The following is a 13,334-nucleotide window of genomic DNA, read 5'->3' on the forward strand; positions in this document are numbered from 1 at the left end:
CTCTTACCTCTCCTGTCCTCTGTGGAGATGAAGAACAGCTGGCCTGCATCCTCTTTATAGAAGAAGACTGTTAAGTTTGCCTGGGGCACTTTTCCCACACAGACTAAACAACTCCAGGTCCTTTAACCTTGCCTCGTAGGTTCTATTTTTCTGTCTCCTTAATCATTTCAGTTCTCTCTTGGAACTTTTCCAGTCTCTCTACATCTTCTGTTAAGTAGAGGACCTCAGACTGAACATACTCCCTTGCAAGAGTGTGTCTGCTGTCAAATTCATTATCACGGAATAGGGAGCTGTGGTGCACTTGGCTTTCATGGTGGCTCTCCACCATGGCGAACATTCTAGCAGCAGGTCGCCTGTTTCCTGTCAATCCACCAGGCAGGTTCTTAGTCAGCACGTGGCCCACTTTGATGGTTGCTCTTTCAGTTTGTCTTGAATGGAGACACTAAGCGCATTTGTGTCTGTCCCTGCTGATTATCACCCCCGAGGATACAATTTTGTAATCAGCCATCATGCTGAACCCCCAAACTGTCTTTAATGAGCCATTTCCTTAATGTGTTGAAGCTGCTTTGGATTTTCTTAGCATATCAGCAATTTCCCTCTTGGATTCATGTTATTCATAGTCTCTGGGTGTCCACAAAAAGATTTCTAGTATTATTGAAACCAGACCCAAGATAAAAATCCTGGTGCATACTTGAAGTCCGCCTTTGTTTACCGAGCCATTGATCTCTTTTCCAGTCAGGAGTGGAGCCTGGGGCGGGAAACACAGGCCGGTTCCTATCTTTCTGACAGGCTGATGAGAATGTCATATGTTTTCCAAAGCTTTCCTGAAATTGAGACATTATGCAGATGTGGACAAATTGTTAATCCCCCAGCTCATACACGCCCTGAACTGATAGTCAGTAGGGAAGAGAACTATTTATTCGAATTATCCTTGAAGCTGTAGCTGACTTTAAGTAGCACTGATTTACCTGTCATAAATTCCATACCAGATTAAAGTCATGGAGAAAGCTAGAGCTGACACATGAAATTCAACCAGAAAGACACTCAAAAAGGAAAAGGCACCATTGGAATTATTATTAGAAAATTATTCAAGTTGAGCTTAGCGCCCATGACACTTGTTAGATACTGAGATGTCATGTGAAAGGATGCTAGTGTGTCCACTAAAGTGTCTACCTGTGACAGAAGAGCTGGAAAAGGGAAGGGAGGGAGCGTTAACATCCATGACGCCCCAGCTTCTTAAACTGTGGGTCATGGCAGAATGTGGGGGTAGTGGAAAAAATGAAAATAGTAAAAAGGTTCTAATGCCCAGTGGCCAAAAATAAATTCAAAATCAAATCTTCAAAGAATCAGAGGTGATTGCCTGTGTTGCATCTGATAACTTCAGTGTATCTTTGATCTTCTCCAACCCTCCTCCTGTCCCCCCCCCCTCTCTCTCTCTCTCTCTCTCTCACACACACACACACACACACACACACACACACACACACACACACACACACACGTTGTTCTCCTGGAGCTGTCCAACTTGGGTTTTTTAGGGGTCTTTTACAGGGACCTGTGCTTACCTATCAGGCTAGACTGGCTGCCCAGCAAACCCCACGGGTCCCCCTGTGTCAGTCTCCAGCCTCACTCACGGCACCAATCTGCTTTTTTTACATAGATGCTGGAGGGCAAACTCGGGGCCCCTTTCTTGACAGCCAGCACATGACAAGCTGACCTAGCCCCGAACTCTTGGTTCCGATCATACAACATGACAACGTAAGCACTTTGTACTGTGTGTGTGTGTGTCATTGTGCCACACAGCGACGACTCTGCTGAAACACCTCCACTCAGACTATTTATGTTATGAACTGTGGTGTTTTGACTACACAAAAGCTTCCTGCTTGTCTAGAAATGTAATGGTTCAATCATAGAAAACAGTCAAAAATTTCCTACAATCATTTCTTAGACTATAAGCATCAAATTAGTTTATCTTTGGATTGGATTCTATTACAATGTTTGATTTTAAAACCTATTGCTTAATGTTGCTAAACTGAGATTCATAAGACTCATTAAATGAACACTGCCTTGGAATTAGGACAGAATTTCTAGCAACTTCTGAAAATGGTCCTAAATATACTTTTGCCATCTTATACTATCATTTTTGTTTGTTTGTTTTTTTAGAGACAGGGTCTCACTACATAGCCTAGACTGGCTTGGAACTCACTATGTAGACCAGGCTGGTCCCAAGCTCATAGAAATCCGCCTGACTCTGCCTCCTGAGTGCTGGGATTAAAGGTGTGCGCTACCACTGCCTGGCCCGATATTTATGTGAAGCGGCATTCTCAGCAGTGATGATTATAAAATATCAGTCAACTCTGAAAAATACTGAGGATGCTCTGTGTCTTGAAATACCAGATCTTCCACCCAAAATTTAGTGCTTTATGTAAAAAACAAAGCAGTATCTCATTATCATACCGATTTGCTTTCATCTTTAATAAACGATAAAATTACATGTAGACCAACGAAGTGTTTTAAATCCATTTCTTTATGCTTTGCTGTCAGTAAATGCTTGGTTTGCTTTATCTAATTTGTACACTTACATATCCAAGGTTGTGTAACAGTTTCTCAGGCCGAAAGGAATTGCAGATGGAGAAAGTTTACAAAGGTTTATCGTCTAGAAGCAAGATACTTTTCTGTTAAGAGTGGAGATGCAGCCAGTCGCCTTTTCTGAAATCATGAGGTCTTTGGAGGCCCTGGCCAGCAAAGCTAGTCTCCCAACACACACAGTGTTCCTGGGACCTCCACCAGGTGGTGTTGGCTCCAGGGACTAGCATTTTGAGATAAACTGTCCAAGAGCCTGGCATTCCTGCCTCTTTCCGGTTTCTCTTGTGCCGGTCGGAATGAACCGACTGGGGGTAACCCGAGGGCTGGTAATTGTGGCGATTATTTACCCGTGTGCTCCTGGGCAGCTTCTGCCAGTGGGCAGCTTTCCAGCCCTGGCTTGACGTGGGCTGGCTTCTGCTAGGCTCTAATTACCCATTCCAGTGGCAGAAATGGTACTGGGAACGGCAGCCTTCTTTGGCTTCCTCCATTATAATTAATTGCATCGAATTCCAAAAGATTTGTCCGTTGCAAAGCTCATTTACTTTCAGGGGCCGCCGGATGTCCAGGCAGAGAATGATAGCTGGAAGGCACGGGCTGAAGTGAAACTGTGCAGGATTCTGATACAAACCAAGGCGCTGCGAGGGTGTGTGCCTGTCTGTGCGAGTCCCAGGCGGGAGACATAGGGCTGCCCCGAGATTGTTTGCGCTGACATTCCTTCATTCAACCTCAGGAGCTCTCTCTATCCCTAGCTCAACTCTGCCTGGGAGCACCAAGTTGGAGCCCTCCAGAGCCAGGTGAAATGTGTTTTGTTTGAGCCAAAGTTCGTTAATGGTTTGAGGTTTGGCACAGCAGTGCTTTTACGTTTCAACAAGTGTTAGGAATGGAAACAGAGAATAAAATACAATTGGAGTTTTTGAAAAGCAATGGAACGATGGGGCGCCCCCCCTCCCCCCCGTCAGCCTTCTCTTCTACTTAAAGAAAAGCAAACATTGTTTTCCTAAGTCGTTCTTGCATTCTCATTAATTTAAGACAGGAAGCCTTCGGTGGGTGTGACATAAACAAGTTGGGCTCGTGGGTCGGGCTTCCTCATCAGTTTGCAGCTGGAGAGATGGCTGCGCCGCCCAAGCCCATTCGGGCCTCTCGGGGATGACTTGTTGACTGAGCCCCGCAGAAGGTGGGAGGGGCAGGCGAGCGAGCGGAGAAGGTATAAAGGAAATGCTTTAGCCGTGCAGTCACTGGCGATTGTAATTCAGGGGTGGTGAGTTTGGTTATTCCAGCAGAAGGAATCTGATTTGGAGTTTCTGGAAAGTTCCCTGACATCCCGCCCGGTAGGATAGTTGTGATTTTAGTTAGGGGCTCCCCCACCCCAACAAGAAGCTAGGCTTCTGCTGATGGTGAAGCGGAGGGGTCATGAAATAAATGATGTTTGGAGTTGCAGCTTCCTAGAATGTAGGAGAACTTCGGCCAGGGTGGGGTTATCTGGGTGCCGGGGGAGTGGGGGAGCGTTTTTCCCAGTTCACCGCAGGAAGCTCCCGCTCACTGGATGTAAACAAAAGTGTCTGAAAGAGAAACCCCAAACTCCATGCAACCCTCCCGGTGGTTTCCTTTTCCCTGCAGAGGACGGGGTGAAGGGGAAAGGACTCTGGAATGCCGTGGAGTTTTGACAAGTGAGGAGTCGGGCTAGGATTGCATTACAGCCTTTTCATAACCCCTTCCACCCGCCGAGCAGGGAGGGGTCCTCCCCGCACATCCGTAGCCCGCTGCGAGGAGCATTGGCGACGTCCTGCAGGAGCCGAGGCTCGGGGCCACGGGACAGCCAGGGGGACCCGGGGAGGGCAGCGTCCCCGCGAAGCCCGCCCCGCCCTGCCTGCCCGGTGCCCGGGGCTGCCAGCAGGTGCTCGGGCTAATGACGGCTCTCGGGGGCTTGCTCAGCTCAGCCCCAGAGGATTACCCGGAGGCCAGCTGCTCCTGCCCCCAAGGCTCCCGGAGTTGCTGAGGAAAGAGGTCTGAGAGAAAGCATCCAGAAGTGACTTCGAAACTGGAGGTAAGAATCTTAACGGGGAAAAGCCCAGGCCTTGAGATCTGATCCAGACTGCGGTGCCTAGAGAGGCTGGATCCGCCAATGTGGGAACTGAGCCACAGACTCCCCGAATGAGCGGCTGCCTGCCGGGCTTGTGACTTTCTGCTGGGGGTTTGCTAGCCTGGGATGATTTGTATTCACTGGGAGCAGCGATTTGGAGCTGGTTTGTCAAAAGAGGCAACGTGTGTGTGTGTGTGTGGGGTGTGTGTGTGTGGTTGAAGCAGTCTGGGTGTCAATCCTACGGTCCTTGGACCTTCCTCCTGGCTAGTCCCTGTGGATGTTTCCACACACAAGGCTGTCATCTCTGGGGATAGATCTTTGCTGCAAATTACTAAACACTGTGCTTGGATAACAGCCCTGTTCACTGATGCGCAAACTGTTGTGATTGGATTACCGGGGAGTTAAAAGTTTTCTGTTGTTGTTTTGAAGGAAGGATGCTTGGAAAGAGGATAGGTTTTTAACTGCTGCTGTTTTGGGTATTTGTCTGGCTTTTATTGAGACAGGGCCTCCCTCTGTATGTAGCCCAGGCTGGCCTCAGACTAGTGGTGGTCCCCCTACCTAAGGCGCCACTATTGGATTATGGGTAATATAGTTGGGAACTTCCTCTGGCTGAAGATGGCATTTTGTATCGCACAGTCCTGCTGTAGTGGGCCGTGGAGCAGCACTGAGATGAAATGACTTCAAATGATAAGAGTAAAGCAGGGAGGGAACTGTCATCTTCAGAGAAAAGTTTCTTTAAAAAAAAAAAAAAAAGGTTGTCGGGCGGTGGTGGCGCACGCCTTTAATCCCAGCACTCGGGAGGCAGAGCCAGGCAGATCTCTATGAGTTCGAGGCCAGCCTGGACTACCAAGTGAGTCCCAGGAAAGGCGCAAAGCTACACAGAGAAATCCTGTCTTGAAAAACCAAAAAAAAAAAAAAAAAAAAAAGGTTGTTTATTTATGTCTATGAGAGCTCTGTCTTCCTGCACACCAGAAGAGGGAATCAGATGCCATCACAGGTGGTTGTGAGCCACTATGCATTTGCTGGGAATTGAACTCAGAACCTCTGGAAGAGCAGCCAATGAATGGTCTTAACCACTGAGCCATCTCTCCAGCCCCAGAGAGACTATGTTTCTGAGAATTTAACCATTTCTCTTTGCACAAAATGGGTTGAATTGAATATGATAGGAAGCATAATCTATAAAAGACTGTGTGATAACTTTTTTAATCCTAAAATCACATTATAGGTGAATCATGAAGTCAGGTAAGATTCTCAGACCTTCAGTCATACCTGCATGGGCTCTAGGAACAGCTGTGGGATTCTGGGGTGACATTCAAAGCTTTGTGAAAGGAGGCTCTGTTGGGTTATATAGAAATAGAAGAAAAAAAAAAATCAGCCAGACAGTGGTGGTGCACGCCTTTAATCCCAGCAACCAGGAGGCAGAGAGCTCAGAGTTCGAGGCCAGCCTGGACTACAGAGACAAGTTCCAGGACAGCCAGGGCTACACAGAGAAACCCTGTCTCATGCCCCCTACCTACTCCCCAGAAAGAGTTTCTGGATAGACCAGCCGGAGACTGAAATGGGATATGGGGGGCTGGAAGTGTTGGGGAAAACCTGTATGAACTCAGTTCTAAGGTTCTCAGCCTGCTCTGCTGAGTTTAACTGTAACTGTTGGGGGGCCCATTTAGGCCCTCCCACCTTGCCCCTTGTAGCTTGAATCTTGAAAGGTCTTATTAATAAAAACAAATCTGGAGCCAGGTATTGGGGTGAACGCTGAAAGATCAGAGAAACAGAACCAGCCACAGCCAACCTCACCTCTCCAATTCCTCAGCTGATCTCATTTCCTCAAACTGGAAGCCTCTGTGTCCTCATCTGAATGGATCTCAGCTGAACTGCTACTCAAAAGCCTAAAAGCTTAACAGACCTAGTTCCTGGTCCTCACGCCTTACATACCTTTCTGCTTTCTGCCATCACTTCCTGGGATTAAATGTGTGTGTCACCATGCCTGGCTGTTTCCAGTGTGGCTTTGAACTCACAGAGATCCGAATGGATCTCTGCCTCCAGAATGCTAGGATTAAAGGTGTGTGTGCCACCATTTTCTGGCCTCTATGTCTATCTAGCAGCTGTTCCGTTCTCTGACCCCAGATAAGTTTATTAAGGTGTACATATTGGGGGATACAATATCCCCACAGTTCATAGTGGAAGGAAGCTAGTACGGACTAGCAGCTACACCAATACTTCCTTTCTGTTTGTTTCCCACTCCCACAAATCACCCAGCATCACATCACACAGGGAAGACTCTCCTCAGCCTCTGCTGCTGTCAATGTCTGGATACCCTGAGGTCCTCACGCTGCAGAGCCCTTGAAGAGTTTTCATTCCTCCCTGTCTCTTGGACATGCTGCTCAGCCCTGCATTCACTGGGCTATCAGTTCTCCAGCGCTTTGGCCTGGCAAAGGTGCCCTGCCTTCTTCGGTGGGTGCTCCAGGGAGCTGGCTGGGCTCTTCCCAATTCTTGTGTGGCTTCTGATTCTTACTCTGGCATCCAGTTGGAAGCCTGAGCTATTCTTTGTCAAAGTACACCAGTAACTTTAGGTCATTGATTAAATTGATTGATTGAGACTGGGTATCACTATGTCACCTTGGCTGGCCTCGAACTTGCTGTGCAGACCAGACTGGCTTCTGCTTCCCAAAGGCTGGAGTTAAAAGCATGCACCCACCATACTCAGTCCAAGAATAGGGACAGCGATCATTTTCTTACCTCTCACCAGCCCCAATTTCTGTGCCCCACCGACAGCCACTTTCAACATACAGAAAATGGGTAGTCGTTTTTTAAGTGGTAGGTGCCCCTGCCCCGTGGTTCATCTTTCTTGAAGAGGCTGTCCTCTTCTGATTGCACTCTGTGTTTGCTGCCCTTGAGCAAAGCTGGGCTGCGTCAAGCATCGAGATTTCACTCACCAGTAGGCACAATGAGCCAAAAGACTGCAGGAATGTTTTAAGTTTAGGAGAAGGAACTAACCCTCCAAGACTGCCACCATCCCAGCATATCCATGTGTCGCTGTGCTGGGGATGTGATCTCCCTCCTTCTCATGGGCATCCTTTATCATGTGAGCTCCCCCAAGCCTTGCCTTTGATGTTCTTTTCCGTAAGTGCCCGAGAGAACATGCATATGAAGTCGGTGTTTTGAGAGACTGACGGTCAGGTGGAGCTAGGTTTGAACTCCGCAGTGGAAATCCCTCCCCCTTGGAATCTGGAAAGTTGCTCTTCCTAGGCCTCGGTCTCCCGCTCATGGGTCAGCTTGCTCATAAGTCAGCTGTCATTACGCTTCCTAGTGTTTGAAACTATTTCCCCCCTCTAGGAATTTTTTTCCTCTGTCTTTTAATATCCTTAATATCCTCTTTATAATGAAGATTTATTGTAATATGCCTTGGACGAGAGTCTGTGTCCATGTATCTAGCCTTCTGATGAGCTATCTCAATCTGGAAAATCTGCCTTTTGGTTCTGAACAGTTTTTTGTTTGTTTGTTTTTTGTTTTTAACAAGAGTTCCCTTCCTCTCTTTTGGAGCACCATTAATTTGGAGGAAGTTTTTATGAACGGAATCATTAAACTCTTACCCATTCTATTACATTTCCTGTTTCCTTTTTTTTTTTTTTTTTTTTAAGTTCTGCTTCTTGGGAAATTTCCTCATTTTGTCCTCCAGACCATATATCCCAGTTTTATGTTGGCCATCAAGTCACTAAATCCCAAGAGCTGCTGAAGGTTCTGAGTTGTCTTACAATAACCTCCTATTATTGTTTCAGGAATGAGAAGTGTCTCCGCTCCGCAGGCCTCAGGACAGCGTCTTTGAAGTCCTTCTCTCCCCCCTGCATTGTCTCTGTTTCCTCTGATTTCCCCTTAGCTGTTTGTTTTCTTTTTTAATCTCTTCCATGGTGAAGGCTTTCCCAGCGTGTTTGATGATCCTTGACCCGTCTCTGAGATGCTAATTGGGAAGTCTGAACGGATGGCTTGATTCCGAGGAACATTTTCTTTTCATTAGGGAGACCCAGGGCAGTGTCTCCAAACACACAATGCCTGGCGCACGGTCCACTTTCCATGTGTGTATGCACAGTAACTGAACGGCATAGGGTCTTGCCGAGGCCAGAAGGGTTGTTAAGTTCTTTAAGTGACTTGAAAGTGCATCCCAGGGCCTCCAGGAGATTCGCTGGCTGGTGTTGTCAATGGAGAACTCTCATCAACAGAAGCACTGTCCTCCCTGGGGCAACTGCCTAGGTGGAGAGAAGTCTCTGTGAGCCAGGACTCTCCTGCAGTGGCAGTCTGAAGGGAATAAGGAGCCATAACATTTGCTCTGGAGACCTCTTCTCCCAAGTAATGGTAGCTCCTCACCCACCAGCTACAACAGGTGATGCCATGTCTGGAGCTGCTCTGACGCAACAGAGACAAGAGGCAGCAGAGCGAAGACCTTCACCTGCAGTCTAGGACTAAATGATACAGGGATCCCCTGGCTTCATAGACTAACCATCAGCCAGCCTACCAGCATTTGGGGGTACCCTTGTCTGGTTGGTGCACGGTACTCCTCCTTCCCAGGGCTCCCTGGGGTGCTGGGGATGAAGGCCAATAAATAGGCTTCCAGGCTCTTCCCCAAGGTTGTGCTAGGATCAGCTTGCTCTCATCTGGAAGTCAGGTACTGCCGATTGATTACTGCCCGTTTGTGTGCCTGTCAGCTTCCAGAAGCTGCTGCAGCGGCTGGCTCTTTCTCCCATGTGCTTTATCTTAGTTCAGCTCGCCCAGCATCTTGCAAACTTTTCAGCTTCTAGCCATTCCTGAGTGGTCCCCGGGTGATGTACCCAGCTTCACCTGAGACTTTCCTCAGTCTTTCCTCCTGTGTTTCCTCCTGTGGCAAACAGACCACGCCGCACATTGTACCTGAAGGGTGCCCTAGGCTCTATATGGGTTGATTATCGGGAGGAGCGATTTGGAATTGATTTGTCCATGACTGGATGGAGCATGGGGCAAAGGGTGTTTCGGACTAGTTGATGCTCTAGATTACAAGGTCCCATGTTTGTGACTTCTATGAAGCATGTTCCTGTTCATTGGCATCTTCAGTCTTCCCCCCTCAAGTTGCCTGGTGAGTGGTGGAAAAATCGTGTGGACCTAGAGGGGCCGTTCTCTCTGATGCCTCAGCCTATCCTGTCAGGGCACCTTCATTCCACAACCCAGAGTCGGATAAAGGGAAGGACGCCCTGGGTGATGAGGTGTGAAAACAGATCTGTGTGGAGTTTGTTCATTTCTTAGAGAAAGATACAAAATGGCGCTCTCTCATCATCTTCTGCATGTAGCTGTCTGGAAACACTGGCCTCCAGCCTCCAACCTGAGGGCATCATAAGGGAGAAAACCCATGCAGAGAGCTGGAGAACTAGGCTGGAGTCCCACCTTCCCCCCTTCTCCTCATCTCCTGTCCTCTATGGAAGCCATTTTGAGTCAAGGATTTGGTATCGTTTGTCACCAAAGCGATACAGGTGGAGATTTATTCATGCATCACCTTATCTCTGAAAAGAGTTAGGGAAACCACAGGCTCACTGAGATTGGAGCAGCCTGTTTCCTCATGTGATCCTTAGATTAATTCCAAGTGGGATTCCTCTCCACTCAGCCTCTTCTGTAGGCAGATGAGAATAACCTAATTCTCTTCCCACTCCAAAGGTAACAGTAGCGATTTAAAATATTGAGACACTTGGGGGTGGGGAGAAGGGGTTTTTCCGCTTTGTAGATTGCAGTAAACCCAAGTGAAGACTGATTTTAGTTGACATGCAAGGAGGAAACCTAGAACAGTCTAGCCTATAACAGTCAGAAATCAGTTTTAACTCCCCCCTGGTTTCACACCATATGGTTTCCTCTGTCATCTATGGTTGGTGTTTGCTTTGCACACTTGGGGACATTTTAAAGATGAAACAAACTCTGAAAGTGCTTGGTGGTGTCAGGAGGAATAGAATGTAGGAGAAAATAGACTGTCATTCTGTGTTTTCCGGTTTGACTCAAGTGGCGGGGACGCGCTCTATTTTTATGAATGAAAGGCCTGTCTGAGCAGTTCCATTTCTGATAAAACTCCAGCCTGAAGGGAAGTCCCTTCATTGCAGAAGTCACTATACCACCATTGTCCTCTTTATATCTGTGTGTCTTGTTAAAGCAAGACTCCCAAGGAAGAGTGCTTCATACTGTAATACAGCTAAGATTTTCTGAGTGCTCAGTCCCTGCCAGGCACTGTTATAATGTCACACGAATGGACTTACCTCCTCTGCATGAGGATTTTTTTTTCAAGACAAGGTTTCTCTGTGTAGTTTTTCGCCTTTCCTGGAACTCACTCTGTAGCCCAGGTTGGCCTCCAACTCACAGAGATCCACCTGCCTCTGCCTCCCAAGTGCTGGGATTAAAGGTGTGCGCTACCACTGCCTGACTAAGAATCTTAATGTTTTTTAATTTATTAATGTGTGTGTATATGGGGGTGGGCTGGGAGGTACACACATGCCACAGCACACACGTGAGGTCAGAGGACAACTTTTGGGGTGAATTCTCTCCCACCTTGTTTCTGGTTTCCCATCTTGCTGCCGGAGCGTTGGGATTACAGATATGCATCCTGTCAAATCTGGCTTTTTAAAGTGGCTTCTAGGATGGAACTCAAGTCCTCAGCTTGCATGGCAAGCCCCTTTTAGCCACAGAGCCATCTTGCCCGCCCTGCATAGTGATCTTAGGAAGACATTCTTAGCCCCATTTCACCAGGAGCTCATGGAGCCATGCTGTTCAGAGAGATGGTTCAAGGTGGTCAACACTTCACTGATGGTGCCGAGATCCCATCGCCGGCCCCATTGAGAGCCCATTCCATACTGTGCTCTACACTGTGTAATCCATTATGTCCTAAACACCCTTCTACCATCTGTGGTGTCCAGCAGGAATTCAGACACGGTTGTGAACGAGTAAACACCAGGATTTTTCATATTATTATAAACTCATTGATTTTATGGCAGCGCATTTCCCCCCATAGAGTCAAAGGTCATGATTTATCTAGCTCTTCCTTGAGAATTGTGTAGAGCTGTAGTATGGGTTACAATATATGGGATCTCTTGAGAGAGGACCATGCGGCATTTTATTGACTTAGTTGTTTTTGGTTTTTGAGAGAGGGTCTCATGTAGCCCAGGGTAGCTTCCAACTCCTACCCTCCTGCCTTCACCAGCCAACTGCTGGGATTACAAGCATGTGTCCTCCTTTTCATCCTTCTGGTTTCTCTCTACCTCCCCACATACCACCCTTAGGAGATGACTTCATCCTCATCCGAGTTCCAGATTCCCAATGCTCACACTAGAACCCTGCATGAAAGCCTATGGCATCTGGGAAACACAAATATTGTTGGAACTGTTTCCAGGGGTCCCTGATGAAAATTAAGCATGAGTTGGCAGAGAGATGCTGTTCGGGATAATGACCCCTGAAATGTGTCCTGCCAAGGGCCTTTTTTCCAGGTGTTTTTTCATAACGTGTCTTACTACACTTTTCAATCTAGAGATAATATATCAAACTCATTCATTACTTGTGACTCTTGGCTGACCTCTGAGATTCCTTTTTTAATTGCCAGCCGATAGAAAATGCAAATGGAAAAACACATTTGTGTGCAAACTTTGGAATTTGATATCTTTGGAGTTGGGGAGCTCATAGGGCTGGAAGGTAAAGGAAAATAATGTGATGATTTTTCCTGGTTGGTGGGTGTCTTGACAGTTCCACTTTTTTCATCATTTATAAACACCCTTTTTGGAATTTTATAAACAAATATACTATGCCTTAGACTATTGAAAAATGTCCCCAAGTTACTTACACTTAAAGTTCTCATTTTAGCAAATTCAGTACATCTGTGATATAGCAGAAGTCTTTTATCTTTCCTTTTAGACTCATCTTGTAGTACAGTCCTTTCACACCGTGTATAATATTTGAAAAATCAAAAATGTATTTATCTTGGGCTAGAGACTTTGCTCTGTGGGTAAGAGCACTTGCTCTAAAAGTATGAGGACCAGAGTTCAAATCCCCAGCACCCTCATAAAGATCTGAGCATGACTGTGAACTTGTAACCCCAGCATTGGACAGTAGAAATAGGAGTATCGCCCCAGAGCTCTCTGGCCAGCCAGCATTGCTGAAACACCAAGTTTCTAGTTCAGTGAGAGACCCTGTCTCAAGACGGTAAAGTGGGGACCAGTAAAGGAAGATAGCCACCATTCTGTTCTTGTCAGCACGTGTGTGTGTGTGTGTGTGTGTGTGTGTGTGTGTGTGTGTATGCAAGTACTTGCACACTCATGTGTCTGAACCCCCCACACACATACAAACATGTGTCCTAAATACATCTGAAATATGCATTATGCATATGGCAGACATGTGTGGCTTTCTTGCCGCCCCCGCCCCCCTGCCCCAGCCCCAAATTCATTTTCTGGCTTCCTCTGTACCAGGAGGATCATGTTTATGATCTATAACATTGGGTTCCCTTGCCTTTTGCTTCTGGCTGGATCCAGCTCATAGGACTCCACCCTGCAGAAGACAGGAAGCAAGAGGAGAGGGGTTGAAGTGATCATTACGCACTCACGCTCGTCCCAACCTCGCTGACAACAGCTAATTTCTCCCAAGCCCTTGGGGGCAGTCGACACTCGTGGCTCCAGCTCCCATC

General features: G+C 47.2%; 1 protein-coding gene across 5 annotated transcripts in view; it reads left to right on the top strand.

Moving 5' to 3' along the window:
- Positions 1–13,334, top strand: part of Pdzd2 (PDZ domain containing 2) — a 384,162-nt gene that overhangs the window by 182,241 nt on the left and 188,587 nt on the right. The window contains exon 1 of one of the 5 annotated variants that reach the window (XM_076551734.1): positions 3,603–3,790. The exons of 3 other annotated variants lie outside the window; for them this stretch is intronic. The gene's annotated coding sequence lies outside the window, so the exon portion shown is untranslated. One more of the 5 variants, XM_076551732.1, reaches the window with a different exon arrangement.

The sequence above is a fragment of the Peromyscus maniculatus genome, chromosome 15 (assembly GCF_049852395.1).
Source record: "Peromyscus maniculatus bairdii isolate BWxNUB_F1_BW_parent chromosome 15, HU_Pman_BW_mat_3.1, whole genome shotgun sequence".
Taxonomy (NCBI): domain Eukaryota; kingdom Metazoa; phylum Chordata; class Mammalia; order Rodentia; family Cricetidae; genus Peromyscus; species Peromyscus maniculatus.